Genomic DNA, 15,046 nt, shown 5'->3' with positions numbered 1-15,046 from the left:
ACGAAATTTTCTTTAACAGGTGGGTAATGTAACGACCCTGGATTTTCCAACATTTATTTATTAATAATTATTATTAATACTTGTGATTTAATGAATGTATTGTTTATATACATTTACTTGTTACCATACTTGACTTTAAATGCCCGAAACGTCTTTGTGACATACGTACATTATACGAATAATATTTTCAGATATTATTTACATTCATGATTGATTTTTATTAATCATTTTAATTAACTAAGGTTCTTAATTAATTACTTGGGCTTTGTTGGATTATTTGTTACATACTTGATCTTTTATTAATGGACTCATGATTAATGGACTAGAGAGCCCACCCTACTTCTTTAATGGACTAGTTAGCCCATTTTAGTATGCAAGTATTACTTTCAAACTTAACTAAATTGATTAAATACTTATGGAATGTAGTTACATGTTACTTCCCATGCAAATACACCATATAACCACCTTTAGAGCCATAAACATGCAAGAACCTCATGGACTTTTTCCTTCCCCTTTTTTTTGATGCTAACCGTCGGCACCTAGGGAGTGCAAGAGAGGATTCAAATTTTTTTTATTACTTATCACTTGTATACTCTTTCATTTTACACACACACTTCATCTTACTTGCAACTTTTCTCTCTTTTCTCTAATTTTGCTCTTTACTTTGTAAGTATCTTGAGCTTTTTCTTCTCTTCTTTTCCTTGGAAAAACCGAACTATAAACACTCTCATCATCATCATCATCTTTTGTTTGTTGTTACTTGTCTTTGATTATTGTTTACTTACTTGTCTTTGTTAGTTGTTGTTTGTGTTGTAAGAATCAAACTCTTTAGTTTATTCTTCATTCTATCTTGTATTTACAAGAACACACAAGAATCTAGACTTACTAGTTTATGGTTCTACCTTTAAAGTTATAAAAGATTAAAGTTCATGTGTTGTAAAATCATACTTGTGATTCATGTTTGTAAACTTAAAGTTTACATTCTTAAAGATCAAGCTTTGGCTTGAATCTTTAAAGTATGAACAACCATGACTTGTTACTTGTTTATTTAGCTTATTTCTTCATATTATACACTCTTTAAATTCGTGATTTTGGTTGTTAATGGTCAAGTATTACAAGTTAATCTTGATCTCATACTTTCTTGAACTAAAGTTAACTTTATGAGTTTCAAGAACATGGAGGTATAACTCTCTAGTTATAACTTCAAATACTTATGAAAGATCTAATTTTATATAGCTTATGGTCTTCTAACTTTGTCATAATCAAGAGCTTATGAGCTTACATACACTTTACAAGATGATAATCTAAGTTTTGTAACTTATGGTTTCATTAAAGTAAAGATTCAAGTGTTATTACTTAGGATTTAACTTAATAACTTTAGATCTAGACTTTTGAGTCTTGGATCTTCAAGATCAAACTAGGAACTATGTTCTACATCTTAAGATCTTGATTAGTTAGTTTACTTCCAAGTTTGTAGTTCAATATTACTTTTATAGTTCATGTATGTGTCGGATCTAAGATTTTGATGTAACTTTGGTTCATCAAGCTACTTGCAACACTTAAATGAGTTGTGCTACATGTCTTAGACTTACACTAGCGTTATGATGGTCAAACCTTGGTTAATATGATGCAAACACATCAACGAGTTATACACTTGAAGCTATATGCATCAAGGATGAGAACCGTGATAAGCATCGAGCACCAAGAACCCACCAGAACTTACTGTTTACTATTTTCTGGAACAGAACCGAACACTTGGTCTACTGTAAAGTTGATTTTCAGTTAGCTCTGTTCGAGTAGATTATTTTTTGTTTAAGACTCGTCTTAATCCGAGTTACGATTTAGGATTTATGGCCCTCCGAGTGTTACTATGTCTTTTAACGTTGTGCTAAAAATTCTGACCTACTCGCACTTAGACCGTCGCCACGGTCAAACAAAGACGAGTTTGCTTCTGGAATTTTTACCATAATTAGAGGACTCATATACGGAGCCATGGCCACTGGTCTCACCTTATTTCAGTAGGTATAGAGGCCGTGGTGACTGACCGAAATCAGCCTTTGTTTTAAACTCTTTTCTACAATGAAACTTACTTTACACCTTTTGTTTGATGATGAATGATGATAACCCATAAGACCTAATTTACATACATTTAAACCTATTGGGACGATTTACTGACTTAGTACTATTTGACTTAGGTTGAGGACTTTCCGGACCTACGTACTTGCTTACTTCCCGACTCGACTTTACCACTACTTTACCACTGTGAGTTATAGCATCCCTTTTTACTTTAACTATTTTGGGAACTGAGAATACATGCGCATTTTATGTTTTACATACTAGGCACGAGTACTTAAACTTTATATATGTGTGGGTTATACAACGGCATAAACATTCCCTTTAGCTCGGTAACGTTTAGTCATTGGTTTTTGAACCGGTGAACGCGAATCTTAGATATGGATCCATAGGGTTTGATATCCCCACTTGGGCTAGTAGCGCTAGCATTTAACGGGTGTTTAATACTTCGTAAACATACGCACTCGCCAAGTGTACTTTCAGGGGGTTATAAACGTTAAGTTAGTTACCAAGTGCTCACGGTTAAACATATACTTTATCATACTGTTTTGAAACGCTCTTTGTAGCACTAAAATCTCGTGGCCTACCTTACATTACTATTATACTTAAACTATAGCTCACCAACCTTTGTGTTGACGTTTTTAAGCATGTTTTTCTCAGGTGCTTAAGGTTGCTAGCTTCCGCTGTTGTACTAGTATTGCTGTAGACACCCGCTGCTTTAGAGATGTCACCGCATGAACGTTTATCTTGCAGTCATAAACATTATTACTTTTGAAACTATGATTTGTAACGACCTGTGGGTCACATACTATTATCCTTGCTTCTATTCATTGAAGCATACTTTTAGATGTAAAACATTTGACGTTGTTTATGACGTCACCTTTTATCATGAATGCAACTTGTTTGAAAACGCATATAGTATTTGACCTTATAATGATCCTGTTGTTGATGATTCGTACACGATGGTTGTGTACGGGGCATCACAGAAGTGGGAAAGGATAACAATGGACTTCATTATGAAACTACCAAAGACGGTGGGCGGATACGATACCATCTGGGTTATTATTTACCGTCTTACCAAATCTGCACACTTCTTAGCCATGAAAGAAACTGATACGATGGAAAAACTCGCTCAGCTATACATAAAGGAAATTGTATCTCGTCATGGTGTGCCCTTATCGATTATCTCAGATCGCGATACCTGTTTCGCTTCTAGATTTTAGCGTTCTTTGCAAGAAACCTTGGGGACTCGTCTCGACAAGAGCACTGCGTATCACCCATAAACCGACGGACAAAGCGAGCGAACGATTCAAACTTTGGAGGACATGTTGCGTGCTTGAGTTATTGATTTCAGAAAAGCTTGGGAAAAGCATTTGCCGCTAGCCAAATTCTCTTACAACAACAGTTATTATTAGAGCATTAATGCCGCACCTTTCGAAGCGTTGTATGGCCGCAAATGTCGTTCTCCTATTTGTTGGGCCGAAGTGGGTGAGAAGCAAATCACCGGACCCGAACTCGTTCATGAAACAACCGAAAAGATTGTTCAAATTCAAGCGAGTCTCAAGACGGCCCATGATCGTCAAAAGAGTTATGCCAACCTTAAACGAAAGGACTTCGAATTCAAAGTGGGTGATCACGTAATGTTGAAAGTCGCACCTTGGAAAGGTGTAATCCGTTTCGGAAAGTGTGGAAAGTTAAACCCGTGATACATCGGTCTTTTTGAAATCTTGGAGCGTGTTGGACCTGTTGCTTACCATTTGGATCTTCCGACTCAATTGAGCTCCGTTCATCCTACCTTTCATGTATCGAATCTGAAGAAGTGTCTCGCTGAACCAGGACTTGTCATACTACTAGAAGAACTTATGATTAATGAAAAACTCCACTTCGTGGAAGAACCCATTGAAATTATGGACTGTAAGGGCAAGACCTTGAAACGTAACAAGATTCCGATCGTTCGAGTCTGATGGAATGCAAAATGAGGACCTGAGTTACCTGGGAACGAGAGGATCAAATGATGCAGAAGTATCCTCACCTTTTTCCGACTCCACCATCTACCTCAGCTTAAATTTCGGGACGAAATTTTCTTTAACAGGTGGGTAATGTAACGACCTGACTTTTCCGACTCTTAATTATATTTATTTCTTTCACGAAACTGCGTATTTGTGCGTACTGTGTTAGATTATATTCTGGGATCATTAATTATGTTAATTACTTGCGTTAATGCCTTACAACGTGTTTTTAAGTACTTAGTTACTTAACATGATCCTTGATTTCATTTACGACCGTTAGTGTCACTTCTTGATTAAAACGAGCTACGAACTTAGTACACGTTAAACTTTTGCCATAATTGGGATATTATGGCTACGTAAACGTAATTGTTACTTATTAATGATAATTACTTGGTTTTATGATTCCTTAATTATGCTTAAGTGTTTACTAAGGCTTACTAGTTACCTTAATGGACTTAACACCTTAATGGACTTCCATGCCCCAACATACTCAACTTAGTGGACCACTTAATGGGTTAATTAGCCCATGTAATTAATAATTAAGTCCATGAAATAATGAGACAAATATTATGCATGCTTATGTACTAATACTTATCCTTTGTTGCATGCCACCCAACATTCCAACATAACTTTGTACCACCACCATGGACCATACCATGCCACCACCACATGAGGCCAAAATAGTCCCCCCCACCCTCCAAACCGTCACCATCACTTTATTTTTTAAGGCTCATTTCATTCTCATTTCATTCCATTTCACACACACACACTTCTCTTTACTTTCTCACTCTAGTTTTCTCTCAAATATTTGAAGAATTGTAAGTGTTCTTGATCTCCTTTCTCTTCTTTTTCTTCATCATTTTCGTGATTCATCATCATTATCATCAAAGATTCATGTTTTGTAACTTGAATCTTCATAACTCTTGTAGATTCAAACTTTGTTTTGAAAAATGCAAGAACATGGAGGATTAAAGCTTTTTATCTTTTAATCTTCTTTACTTATGTTAGATCTAAGTTCTATAACTTATAATCTCTTTATTTATGTTTAAAGATCAAAATCTATATTTATGATCTTCATGTAACTTGTAGATCCAACACTTTACTTTATGGATCTTCAAGAAAGTTTGAAATACAAGCTTACTGAAAGGACCTATCCTAATCCATCCGGACGAAGTCCATATCGATTATAAACGATTCACAACAGTTGATTACATCGCGAGGTACTTGACCTCTATATGATACATTTTACAAACATTGCATTCGTTTTTGAAAAGACAATCTTTCATTAAATCGAAAGTTGACGGCATGCATACCATTTCATAATATATCTAACTATAATTGACTTAATAATAATCTTAATGAACTCGACTACTCGAATGCAACGTCTTTTGAAATATGTAATGTATGACTCCAAGTAATTTCTCTAAAATGAGCAAATGCGCAGCGAAAGATTTCTTTCATACCTGAGAATAAACATGCTTTCAAGTGTCAACCAAAAGGTTGGTGAGTTCATTAGTTTAACATAAATAATCATTTCATAATTTTAATAGACTACAAGATTTCATATTTCCATTTCTCATACACATACGTCCCATACATAGAGACAAAATATCATTCATATGGATTGAACACCTGGTAACCGACATTCACAATATGCATATAAGAATATCCCCATCATTCCGGGATCCTCCTTCGGACATGATATAAATTTCGAAGTACTAAAGCATCCGGTACTTTGGATGGGGCTTGTTGGGCCCGATAGATCTATCTTTAGAGTTCGCGTCAATTAGGGTGTCTATTCCCTAATTCTTAGATTACCAGACTAAAAGGGGGCATATTCAGTTTCGATCATTCAACCATAGAACGTAATTTCGTATACTTGTGTCTATTTCGTAAAACAGTTATAAAAGCAGCGCATGTATTCTCAGTCCCAAAATATATATTGCGAAAGCATTTAAAAAGGGATTAATGAAACTCACCATACTGTATTTTGTAGTAAAAATACATATGACGTCATTTAACAAGTGTAGGGTTGGCCTCAGATTCACGAACCTATAACATTTGTATATTTATTAATATACATAATTGTAATCAAGTAAATTTATATATTATTATTAGTGATGTACTTGTTATATTTACTAATTTATAAGTTTTATTAATTATTTATATATATTCATTTTATATATAGTATTATTAAATTAGTTAGGTTATATAATATAAATATATTTTTACATCTATACTCTTTATTTTAATACTTAAAATCTTAACAAAATCGTTTTAAAACTTTTATTTTCATAAACAATATTATCTTAATACTAATGATATAGATGATACTTGATAATAATAATGATAATAATAATAATAATAATAATAATAATAGTTTTAATAATAACAAAATAATAATTTTTGTAAAACATGATAACATTCATAATACTTTTGTTGATAATAATAATAATCCTAGTCGTATTAATAATAATAATAATAGTTATACTAGTGGAAAAAATGTTAAAGCTATATTTTAAATGATATTAATAAATACATTAATAATAATGGTATTCATATTTGTATTTATAAATGGATTTCCCCATCATAATACATATATTTGTAAAAAAAAAATACTATTCTTAATAATTATATTACTAATAACAGTAACAATAATAAATATAATAATGGTAATAATAATACTAACAATAATGATAATAATAATAATGTTAAAAATAATAATAATACTAATAATCTTAATGATATTAATAATAATATTAATAATAATAATAAAAATAGTAATAATAATAATAGATAATAATAAAAATAACGAAAAAAATAAAATATACCATAAAAGAAATCAAGAGGGATCCGGTTGTTATTTAAAACAAATATCACGATTTTTTTTATAGATCTGGCATCTCTCATCTTTCTCCATCATTCCCTCATCTCATATCTTCTTTTATAATTATCAACGCCGTCACCAATATCGTCATCAAGCTTTGTTACCGGTTATAAACAGAAACAATTAAACGCAGCAGCAGAGACGACCCATGGTGGTTATTTTTCCAGCCAAATCAGAAAACAAGAAGTTATTGCAGCAGCTGACTGTTATGGTGTGGGATGGTGTTCCAGTGGTGTTTCAATCAATAAAATAAACTGTTGTATCATCAATCCATCATCGTTTATTGTCAATCCATGATTAACAATAGAGAACAGGAGCAGTAATTGGTGTTATTTGTGGTCTACGAATGAACAAGAAGTAGTTGCAGGTTTTTGGTGATGGTTATTGATTCGAACAGAAAATAGAGACATAATAGAAGCAACAATTTGCAGGAAACAGATGCAATTAGCAGCCAGGTTCGGTTTCTTTTATTTATTTATTTATTTATTTATTTAATCAATTATCTATTTTATATATATAAAAAAATTGAATAGCATCAGCAGCATATTAGACGCAAGTTATGGGTTGATGTTAATAGGGTTGTGTTGAATTAGAATGGCAGTAGTGACACGAATTGGTTTGACAGGAAAAAATATATATATAGAACAAGTAGTAGTCAGGATCGAATAGGGTGGTATTTTGTTGTGACTGTGATCTGGTTTTCAAAATAAAAAAAAATAGCAACAGCTAGTACTCCATAGCAGTAGCATAAAACAGTCGAACATTACCTTTATTGTTTCCTTCGTTCACAGTTTTGAAAAGAAATGATTACTGTAGGAGCTTAAGGTAACGGTTTCATTGTTATGTTGCAGGTTTTTGGACCGAAAAACAACAGCCTACGCTGCTCTGTGTTGTATAGGAAAACGGAACAGAAATAGAGTAGATAAGCAGTTTAGTCGATGGTTATTATGTCAATTTGGATTTGTAAGGATTGTGAAGGATGAAGATGATTGATTGGAACTTTATTGAGATTGTTTTGTAGTGACAAATGGTTGGATTGAATGTGTTAATCAAACTCATCGTGCAATTCATTTAATATATGGCCAAATTGATCGACATACTTTTAATCATAATATAAAATAATTAAATAAAACATAAAGTAAATTATGAGAGAAACGGGTTCGTACCACTTGATATTGATGTGTAACAACTTTGAGATATAAACAAAAATTAACAACAGCTGGAAAGCTACATGAAACTAATTCGATCCCTTCATCTGTTTACTATATAATTAATTAATTCTTTTAATAATTAATAAACATATATAGTAATAATAATAATAATTAATAAAATTAATAATAATGATGTTAATATTAATATTAATAAATGTTACTAATACTAATAATCCTAATATCAATAATAATGGATGTACAAATAATATAACAACTATAATTAAACTTGTAATTACATTTAATATATAAATATTACTATTTGTTACTTATGTATTATTATATGATATCATGTATTGAATATTTATTTACAAGATAATAACTATTGACAACAATTATATATATTCTTCTTAATAGTAACTTATTTATTCTATTTGTTATTTTACATATTTAATTCCAATTGTTTATTGTGCATTTGATTACTCAAATATTAGATATACTCTTTATATTTATATTTATATTTACATTTATAATTATATGTATTTACACAATTGCTCTTGAATCGTCAGAAATGGTCAAAGGTCAAATGATTATATTAAAACAGTTCAAAAATTTTGAGACTCAACATTATAGATTTCGCTTATCGTGTCGGAAACATATAAAGATTAAAGTTTAAATTTGATCGGAAATTTCTGGGTCATCACAGTACCTACCCGTTAAAGAAATTTCGTCCCGAAATTTGAGTGAGGTGGTCATGGCTAACAATAAAAATGTTTTCATGACGAATATGAGTTGATAAATAGAGTTTTATCATCATTGAGTAATATGGCTAAGATGATTCGATTAATCGAAGCGTATGAATGAAGCTATCACAAAAGATCGAGATGAAGAAATGGAGATTTTTCCATAACTTTTGACGTAGTTGCGATTGAACTCCAGAATTCAAGGGATTTAAAGAAAATCTTTGATATCTAAAAGATTTTATTCTTCGGCGAATAAGTAAATTAAGATCTCTATAATTAAATACAGTGATCTGCCTCGATTTCTCCGTCTGATATTTCCATTATAAATTAAACTCTTCCATTCCATTATTCTCACCATTCCTATACTTTCTTTCTTAGTTCATACATCCAAAAGATTGTGAAAATGTTAAATCCAGTTCTCATCCTTGATATTTTCCTAATTATCATTTCTGTCATCCTTCTTTTCAATCTTCCATCAGAGGAATCTGTTTACTTCTACTATTACCTTGGGTTGATACTATTCTTAATTATACCATGTCTTTATATTGCTATTCGTATTAATATTCGTGGTTTGTAATTCCTGCGTTGTTGTTGGATTTTATATCTTCCCTTATATTTCAATGTTCCTGCTTCTGTCTCCTATAATTATTGTCATCCACAGTTAATGCTCTCTCTTATTTGCTGCGATTTATACCCCCTTTCTATTTCGGAGCTTCATGCTTTTGTTTTCTTTTCGCAGGTATTGGTCTAGAATTTGTAGGTATGGAGTTCCAAATGAACTTAATGTTCTAAGCAAGAAAAAACGTAATAGCACGATTTGATTTGTCAAATTACCAGAATCACTGAGAATAGAACTATCAAGAATATATTTTCTTGATATGTTCAGAAGTTAATTTGAATGAAAGAGTTATGTCACATGGCACGTGATGACGATATGATCTGTGAATCATCACGTTCCATTAGAAACTCAGCATGACTTAATGTAATATAATCACGTTGATCAAGTGTCATTATATTATACTAACTCATGCATTAGTTCCCAACATTTCTTCAATGACAATCATATTTTAAGCTCGAAATTTTACAGAATATAGAAACTAACAGTTTCTATATGATGTAATACTGATAGCACGAAAAGATTAATAATTTCAGATAAGAATAGTTATAAAAATACCTCCAGAAATATGGAGGATATTTATAATGAAAGATTTGATAATATTTCGGAATATCTAAGATCAGAGGATGATAGAAACTATTGTCTGCATGGGTTTAGAGTAAGGGGCAAGATATTCACTAAAGACTTTAGCAGACATTGAATCATTTGGATTCTTTGAAGTCAAACTTATTCTTTGTGATTTGTCCATGGATTTCTTTATAGTTTCGCATAATCTGCTTTTCGGTACTAAATTTTCTATTGAATGTTTCCAATATAATGATATACAGGAAACACGAGGAGGTATATAATTTCGGACGAGAATATTTATGAAAATATCCTCAGAAATATCGAAGATATTGATGATGATATTTTGGAATTTCTAAGTTCGATGATTGATGGAGAAAGATTTTCCGCAAGATTTTAACATGGCTTCGGAGCAAGATATTCTCTAAAGATTTCAACGGATCCAGAATTATCTGGATTCTTTGAATATAGTGTGAAGACCCGTCCTAATCCATCCGGACGAAGTCTATATCGATTATAAACGATTCAAAACAGTTGATTACATCGCGAGGTACTTGACCTCTATATGATACATTTTACAAACATTGCATTCGTTTTTGAAAATACAATCTTTCATTACATCGAAAGTTGACGGCATGCATACCATTTCATAATATATCTAACTATAATTGACTTAATAATAATTCTGATGAACTTGACGACTCGAATGCAACGTCTTTTGAAATATGACATAAATGACTCCAAGTAATATCTCTAAAATGAGCAAATGCACAGCGGAAGATTTCTTTCGTACCTGAGAATAAACATGCTTTCAAGTGTCAATCAAAAGATTGGTGAGTTCATTAGTTTATCATAAATAATCATTTCATAACTTTAATAGACCACAAGATTTCATATTTCAATTTCTCATAAACATACGTCCCATGAATAGAGACAAAAATATTTCATATGGATTGAACACCTGGTAACCGACATTCACAATATGTATATAAGAATATCCCCATCATTCCGGGATCCTCCTTCAGACATGATATAAATTTCGAAATACTAAAGCATCCGGTACTTTGGATGGGGCTTGTTGGCCCGATAGATCTATCTTTAGGATTCGCGTCAATTAGGGTGTCTGTTCCCTAATTCTTAGATTACCAGACTTAATAAAAAGGGGCATATTCGATTTCGATCATTCAACCATATAATGTAGTTTCAATTACTTGTGTCTATTTCGTAAAACATTTATAAAAGTTGCGCATGTATTCTCAGCCCAAAAATATAAAGGGTAAAAAGGCAAATGAAACTCACGCATATAAATATTGTAAAACAGTTGATAAAGCATTTGCATGTATTCTCAGCCCAAAAATGTATTGAGTAAAAAGGGATTAAATAAACTCACGCATATAAATATTGTAAAACAGTTAATAAAGCATTTTGCATGTATTCTCAGCCCAAAAATGTAAAGAGTAAAAGGGAGCAAATGAACTCACCATACTGTATTTTATAGTAAAAATATATATAACGTCATTTTACAAGAGTAGGGTTGACCTCGGATTCACGAACCTATATCATTTATATATATTAACACATATATTTGTAATCGGACAAATTTATTATATCTTAAATTATATATTATATATATTTAATTTGTATGTATCTTTAAAAATGACTAATGTTTATATAGTTATATTAATATTTATATATGATTAATATTATATAAAAAAAATACATCATTTGTTATATATGAATATTTATATATATAAAAAAAAATGTTCATAATATGTAATATTATTATAACTATAATTTTATACACATAATTTTTATAATAATAATGATAATACTAATAATAAAAATAATGATAAAAATAATAATGATAATAATTTGTAATAATAATAATAATAATACTTATGTTCATAATAATAATAATAATAATACTAATAATAATAATAATAAAAAATATAAATAATAATAATAATAATATTAATGAAAATACTACCTCAATAGAAGTAGCTCTTAAAAATAATGCCCAAGTGCGGGCTTGAACCCGCGACGTCCCGCTAATCCTATAACATCCTTAGCCACTCATGTGATCACAAAAATTTAAAACTTATACTTTTCATCATCATCAATATTCGTAAACCATTTCCCTAATGATCACGATTATGTCCATAATATCTAACGCCATCTTCACTTCGATATCGTAATCATCCCCATGATCATTGTGGTCCTTCTTCAACGTACGATACCATTTGATCATCATGACAACATCATTACAATACTTTAACTATCATCATCATCTTCTTAATATCCATCATCTTTATCATCTTAATTATAATCACAATCATAATCATAACATAATTACAATCATAACATAATCATAATCATATTATCATCATAATCATCATAATCATATCATGATCATCACTATTATCATATTCATAATTCACCATCTTAATTATATTATGAATGTCAATCGTGTACCCAAAAAACAATATAGTTGTCATGTTATTCAAACATTTACGGCCCATCATGACAACCCAATCAATTACATCAACAGCCCATTTAGTTATTAAGGTCCAATGCCATAGTCCAACAACTAAATCGAACAGCAGTCCATTACATCCATCTATAAACTCTCGATTGGCAGGTTCATAAAGTAGCAGTTTCACGAAAAGGTCACCGTATCATTTATCATCTTAACATCTTATCATAAAACATGATTATCATGATCGTTATCATCATCACATAACTAACATCATAACCTTTATCATCATATCTTAACATCGATCATCATCTTAGTTATATTATTATCAAACTCACTATCATCTCGGCACAATAACATAATTAAGAACATGACCCAATTAATTTAACTTATGTAAGCCCAACGTTGTTAGAAGGTAAGTTCATTGAACGGTATATGGATTTTTGGCTTAGGATGACTTCGAACAGAAAGATAGAACAAGAGCACTGTATAATAGTTATCTTTACCTCCTTATATTCGTACATCATTGTGGAATCATCTTTTGGAATTTGTACGTAGCAGCAGCCCGCTAGTTAATTGGGTTTATTGATTTTAGTTCTAGGTTGTTAGCCCATCAAGTAGTCCATATAACAATTTATTTAAAACACCCTAATCAAAGGCCCGCTTCAAGACATCTTAAAGGAATTGATTAATATGTAAAAATAAAAGAGATAAACACTTTACAGCAGCCTTATACGACCCCATTCACCATCTTCTTTCATTTATACAGTGTTTAACATCACCTTTTTAAACCCTCATCATCATATTTGTTAAACATCAATTATTCATCATCATCGTGCACGGTTTTTAATCGCCACCGTTATTATTGTGGTCGAACATGAAGATGAACATGAGGTAGGTGATTGTGTGGCGGTTGTAGATGCAGTTGTAGTGATTGAATGTGGTGATTGAGATGAAGATGATGGTGTGTGCCTGGTGGTGGTTGAGTTCGAATACACAGAAAACAGTAGGTAATGGTAGCAGCAAAATCACGATGACGGTTTCATGGTGGTGTCTAATGGTTGTCGGACTGAACCGTAAACAGAAACAAATCAGTAGGTAGTTCAAATAGTAGTAAAAGATGGCTGTGATTATGGTTTGTTGTGGTTGTGGGTTGTGGTTCAAGTATAAAATAGAAGAGAGAGATAGAGTGGTGGAAAGTGGTGTCTGTGTTGTAATCGTAAACCAAATAAGAGATGGTGTTAATGTTCTCGGTTAGGTTGGCCGATGATGATGGGTTTTGAAGTGGTGATCTTGGTTACGAGTGAAGGAGTAGTGTATGGTGGGACTTCGGCCAACAAGTGAGACGAAAGGTGGTGGTTAAATGATGGTTGTCTCGATCTGTAATAAAATTGAAGGAGTGTAGGTTCAATGGTGGATTCTTCGGACAAAGCAAGTAATCAGTAAATGTGTTGATGTAGGTGAGTTTAGTCAAGAGAAATAGAAGAGAAAAAGGAGAAGTAGTTAGTTGTAGGAATATAACAAGAGTGGTCAACTTGTTTGAGGTTTTTGTGTCCTCCGAATAGAAATCAGGTGTATAGATAAGATGTAATAATATTGAGAGAATAATTGATGGAAATTCTCTTTTCTAATTGATACAAAAGCTAGAGGATAAAATAAGACATGTATAGAATAAAGTTTACCAGTGCATAAGTGGATTAGTGCTACACATTCATTATTTGCACACTTATTACTTAACTTTTCTTAAAGTGGGGAGACAAGAGAATAAAGAACAAAATAATTAAATCTAATTAAAAACGTGCAGCAGCCTCATGTTTGTTACTGCCGATAGTTCTCCCGAACTGTGTATCGTGCAAAATCAGTGGCGGATAAAAGTGTTCAGAAAAAAATCCCATATTTTTAAATCAACTATATTTATTTATTCTAATACTTATGGTATATTATTAGTGATTAGTTATTTAAAATTTATTAAATAAAAATTACATCACTGTCCGCGCTCGATTCTAGGTAAAATATGAAAAGTGATAAAATTTATATAGTAACTCCTAAATACATTTTTAATAAGCCTATAATTTATAGAACTCATTTTCGAATCACCGTTTATATTAATATCATATAAACTCGAATTAAACTTCTCTAAATAATAATCGAAACGTCCAACGACTATTATAATCATTTAATATTTATTTTTAATATACATTATATATATACATTTAAATATATATGTATATATTTACAAATAGTTGTTCGTGAATCGTCGGTAATGGTCGAAGGTCAATTTAATATATGAAACAGTTCAAAATTTTCGAGACTCAACATTACAGATTTTGCTTATCGTGTCGGAAACATATAAAGATTAAAGTTTAAATTTGATCGAAAATTTCCGGGTCATCACAGTACCTACCCGTTAAAGAAATTTCGTCCCGAAATTTGATCGAGGTCGCCATGGCTAACAATAAAAATGTTTTCATGACGAATATGAGTTGATAAATGGAGCTTTATCATTTTTGAATAATATCGATAAAATGATTCG

Source organism: Rutidosis leptorrhynchoides, chromosome 3, assembly GCF_046630445.1.
Source record: "Rutidosis leptorrhynchoides isolate AG116_Rl617_1_P2 chromosome 3, CSIRO_AGI_Rlap_v1, whole genome shotgun sequence".
NCBI lineage: Eukaryota > Viridiplantae > Streptophyta > Magnoliopsida > Asterales > Asteraceae > Rutidosis > Rutidosis leptorrhynchoides.
The sequence above is the reverse complement of the archived record's forward strand: the minus strand, read 5'-3'. Positions refer to the sequence as shown.